We start from the raw sequence: 11,916 nt of genomic DNA, 5'->3' as shown, positions 1-11,916 counted from the left end.
CTAAACGCCGTGTCGACAATTTCGTTCCTATAGAAATCCTTTGACTAGTAAACTTGATGTTGTAATATCTGTATGAAACATTGCGAGAATAGCAATTTTTAAAGAATATTGTATGTTTTTTTAAATGTCTGAACCTCACGAAAAACGTTTGTGTATATGATTTTAATTGCATTAATATGTTATGATCAAATTTTAAAAATGTTTTCAAATAAATGAATGAAAAATGTTTCTATAAAAATTGTTTCATGTTTTTTATGGTACCTTTGGGCCCTACTAGCACGAAGTTGTAAATTTGGTAACCGGTGTAACATCTTAATCCCTTCCAGTGATGTATACGTCCCCTTGTGGGATTCTAACACCACCTGATTCATTGAACTCAGGAGAAGGAACTCTGTTTTTTTAACAAAACAAAAAATAACACAGCAGAAAAAATAGGAAACTAAGGGCCAGATGTAGGTAAATGGCATTTACCAATTCGTAAATACCAAATTTTACCAATTCAGTATTTAAAAATCGGTAAATGCCATGTAGGTAAATATTCAGTAACAATTACCGAATCGTTAAGATTCGGTAATTACCGAATCGGTATTTACCGATTCGGTAATTGCCATAGGAATCAATGGTAATTACCGAATCGGTAAATACCGATTCGGTAAAATTACCGATTAGTCAAAGGTGGCAGGGTGTCACTTTGACATCCTGTTGCACCCCTGATTCAGGCTTGTGTGTCATGTAAAAAACAATAGAGTAAAGGGGAGCCTAAGGTAGTTTAAAGACCACGCAGAGACACAATTCCCTAAATAAACATGTGAAACACAAAAGTGTCAAAGGGTCTAAATTAGAAATCTATGTGTGACACATTAAACTGGTACTGTCTGTAACAACCCACTTAAAAGAAAAGAAAAGAAAAGACATAGAAAAGTGTCCTGTGATCCCTATAAGACCTATCAGGATACCCATCAGTCACCACTCGGAACCGCCCTTCATCATTTGGGATTCCTGTGAACCATCTACTTGGACCACTGCCGGTAAGTGTAGAAGGTCAGATCTCATAACCTTCTTAGAACCTGGTAGTGACCAGTGTGGTTAAAATGTCAATAGTGCCAGTTGGTAGGTAAAGAGGTGACTGATTTGCAGTGCTTATAAAAAAGAAAAGTGAGTGATAGTGAAAATAAAATTGGGTGAGGGAGCAAGAATGAAAGTTTATTCTGTCTTTTGCTCGCTCCACCAAGATTAAAAGAGCAGCAAAGGTAGACTTAACAAATATCTACCTAGATGTAAAAAATGGTCAACATGTTTCAGCAATTTGAAAGGACCAACGAGTCCATTGCTTTCATCAGGACCGGGATATTAAAAAGTGCTACTGCAAGGATAAAGTGAAATAATAAAAGTGACTACATAATTAACATACTGCGACACGGAAAAAGATCACCTGAGTTCCTAGGTGTAGTCTTTGCTTGCAGTTGTTTTGTATGTCACTAGTGGGAAGAAAAAAGGCACAGAAAGAAAACAGTGAAATAACCACATACATATAGATATAGTCACATGTCACTAATACACATTTAACTCAAACATGATTGTTTGATAGAACAACACATTGGTTCTCAAATTTTCAGGCATGAAGGCACTTAGATGTAGTTCCTGCATGTGATAGAATGTACTTCGTCTTAGCCTTAATGTCGAAGTTGAGGGCCCCACCCTGCCTGGCAACCGCTCAGGGAACGAGGGAAGCACCGCTCTATTCATAAAAAGGAAGCAAGAACAAGGATATGTAATTGCTTTCTGTCAACTGAAAAATAGCAAACACCCGTATTTCAAAAGATGTGTGATACAGAATACTTCTGCTTCTGGAAGGTATATGAGAAGCAAACAAGGAGTCTAGAAGATTCTTTTGATGACCGCAAAAAAGAATCATGGCTGGTTTCATCAAGTCATGAGAGCAGAGTGTCATTAGGACTAGACAGCCGCTCTGAAAATCATCTACATATCTGTCTTTTAGCATCTATGCCAATGGGGTGTCAGAAGCATGTAAGGCACTGCTTTGCCATTCTACACCTCAAGTCTCAAACCCCCCTATAAAACCATGGTCGCATTATGTGAGTAAAGAGAATACGATTATACTAAACGGCAAAGGTGAATTTTACGATACATTTGAACTCTGTTCAAGACTTTTGTGAGGTCTAGTTAAAAACTGACGCAATAACGGAGTATGAGAAAAGCTCATTTTTGCCGTTTAGTATAATCGTATTCTCTTTACTCACATAATGCGACCATGGTTCCTTTTTGCGGTCATCAAAAGAATCTTCTAAACTCCTTGTTTGCTTCTCATATACCTTCGAGAAGCAGAAGTATTCTGTGACTATATCTATATGTATGTGGTTATTTCACTGTTTTCTGTCTGTGCCTTTTTTCTTCCCACTAGTGACAAAACAACTGCAAGCAAAGACTACACCTAGGAACTCAGGTGATCTTTTTCCGTGTCGCAGTATGCTAATTATGTAGTCACTTTTATTATTTAATTTTATCCTTGCAGTAGCACTATTTAAAATCCCGGTCCTGATGAAAGCAATGGACTCGTTGGCCCTTTCAAATTGCTGAAACATGTTGACCATTTTCTACATCTAGGTAGATATTTGTTAAGTGTACCTTTGCTGCTCTTTTAATCTTGGCGGAGCGAGCAAAAGACAGAATAAACTTTCATTCTTGCTCCCTCACCCAATTTTATTTTCACTATCACTCACTTTTCTTTTTTATAAGCACTGCAAATCAGTCACCCCTTTACCTACCAACTGGCACTATTGACATTTTAACCACACTGGTCACTGCCAGGTTCTAAGGAGGTTATGAGATCTGACCTTCTACACTTATCGGCAGTGGTCCAAGTAGATGGTTCACAGGAATCCCAAATGATGAAGGGCGGTTCCGAGTGGTGACTGATGGGTATCCTGATAGGTCTTATAGGGATCACAGGGCTCTTGTGTGTCATGTGACACACATATATGCCCTTAGGGCATGTATGTGTGCCACATGGCACAGGTGTACATGCACAGATTTGCATATAAACAGGTATTCGTTATTTACCACCAACTAATAGTTGGTGGTAAATAACGAATCCTTAAGGCCCTGTGGCACTGTTTTCAGTGCCACCTACATCTCAAATTACCGATTCGGTAAATTTACTGATTCGGTTATTTACAGAATCAGTACATTTTTACCGAATCGGTAATTTACAGATTCTGTAAATTACAGATTCGGTAAATTTACCGAATCTGTAATTTTTAAGGCCCCCTACATCTAAAACTCTAAATACCGGTTGGTAACGGCCGAAATCAGCCGTCACCGACCGGTATTTGGCCACCTACATCTGGCTTTAAGTATTTTGTAAGTTAAGCGTGAGTGATATTAACCTTGCCTAAGTCCTCTGCCTCAGAATTTCTGCACAGTGTTTTTGCAAGAGCTGGAGAGAGAGGGTAGCATGTGGCCGGATTCTTCTCAGTGAGTACCTCGGCCGCTCATTGAGCTCACTATGCCCCAGGCCTCAGTGTGAATTTCATGTTTACACCACACAGCCCACTGAAGAACTAAACAGTGTTGCTAAAAGAGAAGCACACGCGATTATCCAAAAACACATATTTTATCTCCTTTGAAGGGAATGCGTGTGACAGGACACATATGCAGCACAATGAGCAATGAAACCTGCTTTAATCTGCCCGCAGTGAGTTAATGGGATACCTCCAGCAGCTGTAGACTGAGAGGGTGGCTTTAATGAGGTGGGTTTGCAAGGAACGGCAGCAAAGTGACATAATGATGAGATTCTTTTTTTCAGCACGGAAGGTATGAGTCTGATCGTTAAATAGGTGTCGATACACAAGCTTTTTGAGCAAAGAAGCTCAATCGCCTGTTAAAATAACACCCCTATATATTTTTTTTCTTTTTAGCTTTAATAAGGGCTTATGCTGTAACTTACAGGTGATAATACTATTTACTTAAGACTCCGTGGAGCTACTGACTAATGAATACCCTCTTCTCGGGAGGGGGCACGGGCAACAGCACTTTTAGGTGATGAGAAAGGAAAGGGAAACCCTCAGAGGAACATTTTGGGATGTCTGCCCCTCGCTACAGCAGGACATTGGAGCAGGGGTGGGGAGAGTAGAGTGGGACGGATTCTGTTGCTGCAGTCAGAAGAGGAAATCTAACAGAGACTATTAAAGAAGGGCGAGGGGCAGCACTTAACAGTGAGTGTTGTGTGTCAGTACTGTGAAAGCTAGAATCGGGTAAGTTAAAAGCGGCGAAGGTGTTTCCATTAGTGAAATTACTGTGCATACGTGCAGCATGTAGGATGAAAAAAAGCAAAAGGAGTAAAATAAAAGAACATGGAAAAGGGCGGCCATGTTGAAGTGGTATCAAGGCACCTGCGAGAAAGCACATGGGCCTGAATAATACAGCGAAATATGCATAAAACATAAATTAAGACATGACACAGCTTATTAATTATTAACCCTTATTAGAAAGTAAACAGTGCCTCAAAGCGCCCATGCAGAAATGTTTTCTTACTTGTGGAAAAAAATGGGGTTCTCCTTGTTGTACCTGTTCCTGCAACCATAAGCAGAGCAGGACTGCACCAACTTCACGCGGAGCACTAAGACTGCTGCACCTTTTTAAGAGAGCTACCTTAATTCATTTTGGCCATTGCCAGTGCTGTATATGGAAATGTTTTCATCAGTAGCCAAGAGAGAGAACACCAAGGCCAATCCCCCTTACAAAGAAGCCCAAACAAAGTAATATCCTACCCAAAAAAAGCCCAACAAAACTGCAGAAAAGCTAAAACAATACAACCAAAGGGGGTGGGAGGCATGGTGTGAGAAGAAGCACTAACACAACTGTAGCATTAAGAAGGGGTGCGAGGGAGAAATTCTATAGTTACATCTAAGCGGCTATGGCACCAAACCTTAACACAGGCAAAAGTAACAGAGCAGGAAACCAAGAAAAAATAGTTCCCCAAAGAACAGATAAAGAACCATAACGTAATGAGACAATACTTGGGGCCATATGTATCAAGGAACCAATTTGCGATTCTATAATAGCGATTTTTAAGAAATCGCTATTTCAGAATCGCAAAATGGTATGTATCAAGAAAAACACATTTTTTTAGCGATTTCTTGATATTCCTTAATTGCGAATTCGCAAATTGCGAATTCGCAATAAAGGAATACTTTCCCATTCATTTTTATGGGCCAGGAGGCCCATAGGAAGGAATGGGAATTTTTTCTCAAATTGCGATTCGCAATTTGCAAATCGCAAATTGAGAATAATTTCAAGGGTGCAGGGGTGTCCAAAGGACACCCTGTTGCACCCCTGAAATAAGCATAGGTGCACATGTGGTGCACATACATGCCCTAAGGGCATGTATGTACGTCACATGGCACTTTGAAAAATGCAAAAATTTGCATTTTTCAAGGAATTCACAACTTACCACCAACTAGAAGTTGGTGGTAATTGCGATTCCTTAAGGCCATTTAGCAAACTCTTTTGCCTTCTTACATTGCAATTAAGGAATCTCAAAATTTGCTATTCCTTAAATGCAATCGCAAAGTAAGGAATCGCAAATTTTGCGATTCCTTATTTTGCATTGGATTTTCCTTCATACATATCATTTTGCGAATTCGCATTCGCAAAGGCGGACGAATGCGAATTTCAATGATACATATGGCCCTTAGTCCCTTCTGCATGGGAGGTACAGTAAGGAAAAGGGGGGACAAAGGGGCGAGGCTGACCACTAGCAAGCAAGGATTTTTAAAGGATACTGAAACAAATACATCAAAAGCAAAGGTATGGCTTTAAGCTCACAAGAGAAGTTACAACAGATCTCAAATGCTCGACCTAAAAAGGATGTGTTGAAAGCAGCAATCCCTGTTGTGGGTTTTAATATTGTAAATGTCCTGGGGGCATTAGTTACAGGTTGGAGGGATCATCGTCAGAGAACATCAGCAAATGCGGGCAGCCTTATTGGAAGCAAAGTAAAGAAAGTGAAATGTAAGTATTGTTGCTAGTGTTACTTTGTGGAAGGTTCTTTCCTATCTGTTCCACAAGCCCGAACAGAGACAGGTCCCTGTAGGCGAAATGCCCATCAAGGAAAATCAGCCTCCATGTGAGTCAGTGCCTCGACAGTACAGGTTGCACTGCTGGAGGTGCAAAACCTCGAGCAGCGCAACCTGTACTTGATGGACAAGTCTCTGTTCGGGCTTGTGGAATAGATAGGATCACTGATTATCCTCTACCTGGACTGAGATTCACAGATTTGTCTGTGAAATTGATAATCTATAGAATACTGATTGTCCCCTTAATTTGATCTGACGAGACTAGCAACATTTCTACTTCAAAAATATATGGTCTGGCTGAATATCGGAACTATTAACTAATTATAGTGTGCCACGTTATTCTGCATTATCCTGTTGGTCACTCTAAGGGACCCCACGTATTCTATATTCATTTTTTGAAGCTATAGCCGTATAGAGCGAGTTTTAAAATGTTCGCCAGTAGCAGCCTGGGGACACCATTCATGTCTTACCCACGCGTGCTACATAGTATGGAATGGTTATGAAATCTATGAGCACAATAGGAATTTTGTATGACATGTTATATTCTAGAGCAATAGACGGCTACCTGAGGAAGGCATGAAATGCCGAAATGCGCGTAGTCCACATCTGCCGCTTTGCATCTATCAACTTTTCCGTATGTCGTATTTATATTTATCTACCATTTCTGATTATTGTATATATATTATCATTGTATGTGTTTTTTTATCTTTCATATAATTGCGAACAAAGTTTATATAATGAAAAGGTCTTTGCAACAAAAAAACTAAAAAAATCAATGAGATGAATTAATAGAAATTAATAAATAAAAAATATATTTTCTTAGAACTGTTATGGCTTGTTTCATAATCTAAGTGGTTATTGTTATGAGAGTGTCAGAGTCTTTGGCTATGTCCAAGTTAAATACAGGCAAGCTATACATTTTTTCTTAATATTTTGCGCTATTTAAAAGGAAGGTAATTAAATGATGTATTTATGTTAACACTGGAAAATAGTGTTGTGCATGAAGTAATGAAACAACATACAGTATATATGTACAGCCATGAATAAGCGGGCCGCAAAATGAACTTGTACACCCAGGGGGAGCTGTAATAGAAACAGAACTCAAATGGGAAAGAACAAAAGCAGGTATGGGGCTCGAGAAGGTTCTATCTTTAGCTACGGCAAGCTTGCTCGCCGCATGCTGTTGAAAATATCATTTCCACAAGTGATGACGACTCTTCTGTATCACATATCTCTTTTGGGGTGGCTGGCCCCACCGGATGTCACACTCCAAACTGCAGATGACCTGCTCTAACGCTTTGCTTGTCGTATGTCTTCCTAGTGGCAAGGCCCTAGTAACTGCCATTCCTGCCACTGACTTCCTGCCTAATGGGGCACACTAAGCCTGCAGCATCCTTTCCAGCCTACTTAGTTTGTGTTATTTGGGCCTCATCCATAGGTATTCCCCTCTTCACGCTGCCACCCCTACTGCTGGCAACAAGCCTTAAGGGCGTCCTTCCCTAAAAATGAACTAAACTGGCCTTCAATGGGCCTGCCACTGATACTTAAAGCAGTATATCCTCTTGCAATATGATGTATATTGAATGCATTACATTTGGACGGGGTCATTTGTCCTCCACTCCTCAAATTATTTTTATATGTAATGTTTTTTCTAGCAGCCTGTCCCATATTCCCCCCACTGAACCGTTTCCCTCCCACAAGTACCACATGCGTCACTTCTCATGCATTATACTGTACACATGCCGTCTACTGTCTACAACTTTCGGATATGGAACATTAGGGGTATGCAGTCGGCCAACAAGTGTTACGCTCTATTCGCCTTTCTAAAGCGCAGAGGGATGCACATAACGCACCTGCAGGAGTCACATATGATTTACCCAGAGATAACTCCACTACAGCAATGTTAGTGAACTCAGGGTTTCCCACAAACTATTCTGCCTTTTCCTGTGGTGAGCTGATTTGAGTGAGAGCTGGGGTCCCATTCCTACAGCGCACAACTGTCCTTGACCAGGAGGGTAGATATGTCTTAGTGTAGGGAAGGCTGGATGGCCGACCACTTTTAAAAGGCAGCATATACGCCCTCAACTCTGTACACGCCACCTTCCTTAACCATCTTTCTGGGGTATTGGCACAATGGGTCAATGTCTCTTGGATACTTGGTGGGGACTTTAATAGTGTGCTGGATATCTGGTTAGACAGGTCATGCCCCCTTCCATCCTCAGGTACCAACCACTGATAATGTTAAGCACCTGGCCCACTGGCTACACAGGTTGTGCCTAGTGGATATTTGGCGACACTGCCACAAGCGTCAAAGAGTCTACTCTTTTTACTTTTCCTCAACAAACTTCATGTACAGCTTGATCGGTTTGTCTGCACCGCTTCCATAAGTTCACTATTTACACAGACTGACTACTGGGGCCGAACAGTGTCTGTCCATAATCCATTTAAGGGAACTCACATCAGGCTATCATGCTACTTTATGACCCCATTGGTAGTATTTACCTATAAAGGTTTTTAATCTGACAGGGTGGTCCAGTTATTACAAGTATTTGGTGTCCTCCCTGACCAGTTTTAAACCACATCATCACACTTGAGATACCACCCTACCTAGACTCTACCTTGAGTTCATCATAGGGCATCCCAATAAAAGATCTGTGCCAAAGTGACCCTTCGGGGGACCCATTGGGCGCCGGCCCAACGAGGAGCAATAGCCCTATGATGAAGCATGACATCCCTTTGGGATGTGTGAGGGCAAACTGAAACAGTCCTGTTGACTGCCACTGTGCACATGCACGAGTCCTGCTTAACCTGTCGATATCTCCTCTTTCTCTTTAGGAACAGTAGCCCTAATTTTTGTTTGTGGTATTAATATACCAGGACTCTAGCCAAAAGGAAGTTGAGTGCTCTGAAGGGTTAAAGACAAGCATAAAGGCAATGAGTGATAGGAGAGGTGGTTTGTTAATGGTTATTGAATTGAGATGTAGTGTGGAGCTTCGACTCTTTCCTGAACTGGAGAAGCGTGGGGGTGGTCCTGATGGGTATATGGATGTTGTTCCAGATCCAGGCTGCTTAGATCTTTTTTTCTTTTTTTACATTTCTTAGTCTTCAATCTGATGGGGGCCTTGTGGCAGGTGTGCCAAGAAATACCAGGGTTAGTGAGCTTGCCTACAATATAAACGGGATACTGGATGTGATGGTGTTAAATGATGCCGCTGATTTTGAAGATGGTGTGGGCTGGCAAAGGAAGCCAACGGAGTTCCATTGGGATGGGGCTGATGTGACCATATTTCTTCAAGACCTGGATGGGATGTACTGTATCATGTAGGATGCCCTTAAGGGGTGCCAGTGTAGAGCCTAGGAGGCCATAGAGCAGGTCGTTACCACCATTCAAGTGCAAGAGTACCAGGGCTTGAATAGCAGTTCTGAAGTTGTTTTCTGGAAAGAAAGGGTTTTCATTTCTTAAGAAGAGGGAGCTGGTACCAGGTTGTCTTTATTTTTTTTTTGCAATGGGTTGTTTGAGGGCGAAGCTGGTGTCTAGGGTGAATTGAAGTGGCTTGGCACTTGGTGAATGTTGGAGTTTGAAACAATTAATGATCATGTCATTGACCAGGTTTTTATTGTTTCTTGCTTGCTGTTCTTCGCAAATAACAGGATTCTGTCTTAGTTTGTTTGGGCTTCAGGGAGGTGCTGGACATCAAGGTTTGGGAGATGGTGCAGGCAGTGCTTGAGACTTTCATGTAGAGTTGCCTACCATGGGTGTTGGGAAGGAAAAGTCCTCTAAATGGTAATAGATATGCACCCCTGACCTGAGTGCCCAACTGTACTGACGTCTGGATGCCTAATGCTGATTTTTGTTGTCATGTGCAAACATGCTATGAGATAGGCCCATCTCATGGATTGCGGTCTTATTGGACCAGGAAGGACACCCAAAGCTCTGCCCTCATAGTGATGGAAGGATACTGCATTCACCAGGACTTAAGCAGCATGAGTCTGGTTGTGGCAGTATACAGTGTAGTGATCAGTAGGAGTGAGCAGGTCCTTTTTAAATTGTGTTACTGGGGTGACGCCTAACGGCTCACTCACTTTTCAAAGTTCCATTGCTGTGTTCTTAACTCAACATTGGCCTACATCAGTGTAACGAGGTGCCTCGGCATGAGAGCAAGGAAACGGAAACCCATGACGAATGGTGGCTCACCGATTCATTTCCTCCTTCCCCTCAGGACTACCAGGACCAATGGCAGCCGCTACCGCAAAGGGAGAGAAAACAAAGCGGTGCCTTTAAGTGGGCGTGGACCTCAAGTGAAGAACCTCCCCAGCATAACGCGACTCTCGCTGCTGCGAGTAAAAACCCGGAAGAAGACCAGTCGGCGTGGAACCACCCCGGAGAAGACGGAGCGAGGAGTGTAGGAGAAGAAGACGAAAGCGAGGTGCGGCGTGATACAGGAGGAGAAGAAGACGAGCCAGGAGGCCAACGGATTCACGCTTCGCCGTGCCACACTCCCGAGGGAGGAGTGTGGCTATCCCAGGTACGGCAGAAGCTTTCGAGGTGGGCGGGGAGAAGGAGCTCGGGTCCGCCATAGGATCGGAGAAACTATAGTCAGTGCCTCCGGTTGTAAATAGCACCCCTCTTCCCTTGTCCTACCTCCATTTCCCTCACTCTCTACCCTTCACGAGATCTCCACTTTAGCCTACAGAGTCAGCGGTGTCCCCCACTCCCCGGTTCCCCTCGGGATGTATAAAGAATGAGAACGTGAAAGTAACGGTCCTTCTATTTTCTGTTTTGTTTCATACTGTCACGTGGAGAGAGAGTACCCAGGAGCTGCCAGGAGGGCGACGGCGACAAGAGAAGAGACAGCACAAAGACAGCCTCACCACGGATACCTCTGAGTTTGCCCGTGAAAGACTGACATTTCGCAAGAAAAAACTATATGTAAAAATAAAACCTGCTTTACCAAGACGAAGTATCCAGCCTCTCACTACCTCCTCCGTTACAGTGGTGTCAGAAGTGGGATCTGAAGACCCCCACCAGCAACCCCTGATGGAACAAGTGATACAACACCTCATCGAGGGACAAGACAAACTGGAATGGGCTTTTAAGTCCCAGATAACGACGGCGGAGGCAGATAGAGAACTGTTTAAAAATGCCATTAGCGCCCAACTTGAAAACTTCCAGAAAGTCACACAAACGTCCGGTCCAGCAGCCGAACGGAGAACTGCATTGCCTCATCCCTCGGGTGTCTCCCTACAAAAGGATGTACAGGGGGAAGACCCCGACACCTTCCTGTCCAATTTTGAAAGAGCAGCACAGGCATGTGGGTGGCCTCCGGAGAAATGGCCATTTTTCTTGGCCCCTCTTCTATCCGGGGAGGCACAAGCGGCCTATCAAGTGGCCAACCATGCTGGAAACACCCCTTATGCAGAAATCAAGGAGGTCATCCTAGACCTTCTCGGGTTGGACGCAGAGGCATATAGGGTTTGTTTCCGAAGAGAGAAGGGAGTCTCTGGAGAAACCCCCAAGACCGTATACCTCAGACTGAAGATGGCAGCAGAAAAATGGCTAAGACCAGAACAGAGAAGCAAAGAAGACCTTATGAACAGTATTGTGTTGGAGCAGTTCATGGAAGCCTTGCCCTACGGCACTCAAAGATGGTTGCAACAACACTCCGGACTGACGGTAGCCCAAGCCATCGACATGGCCACTAACTCTTCTAGGGCCCAACCCCATACGTTTGCCTGGGACACCGACAAAAACCCCAAAACGAATCTGGCTCCAAAGACGGAAAAAAAGAAACAAGAACCAACCCCGATAATGAAACCC

This window comes from Lissotriton vulgaris, chromosome 8, assembly GCF_964263255.1.
Source record: "Lissotriton vulgaris chromosome 8, aLisVul1.2, whole genome shotgun sequence".
NCBI classification, from domain to species: domain Eukaryota; kingdom Metazoa; phylum Chordata; class Amphibia; order Caudata; family Salamandridae; genus Lissotriton; species Lissotriton vulgaris.
This window is presented reverse-complemented; position numbering follows the sequence as displayed.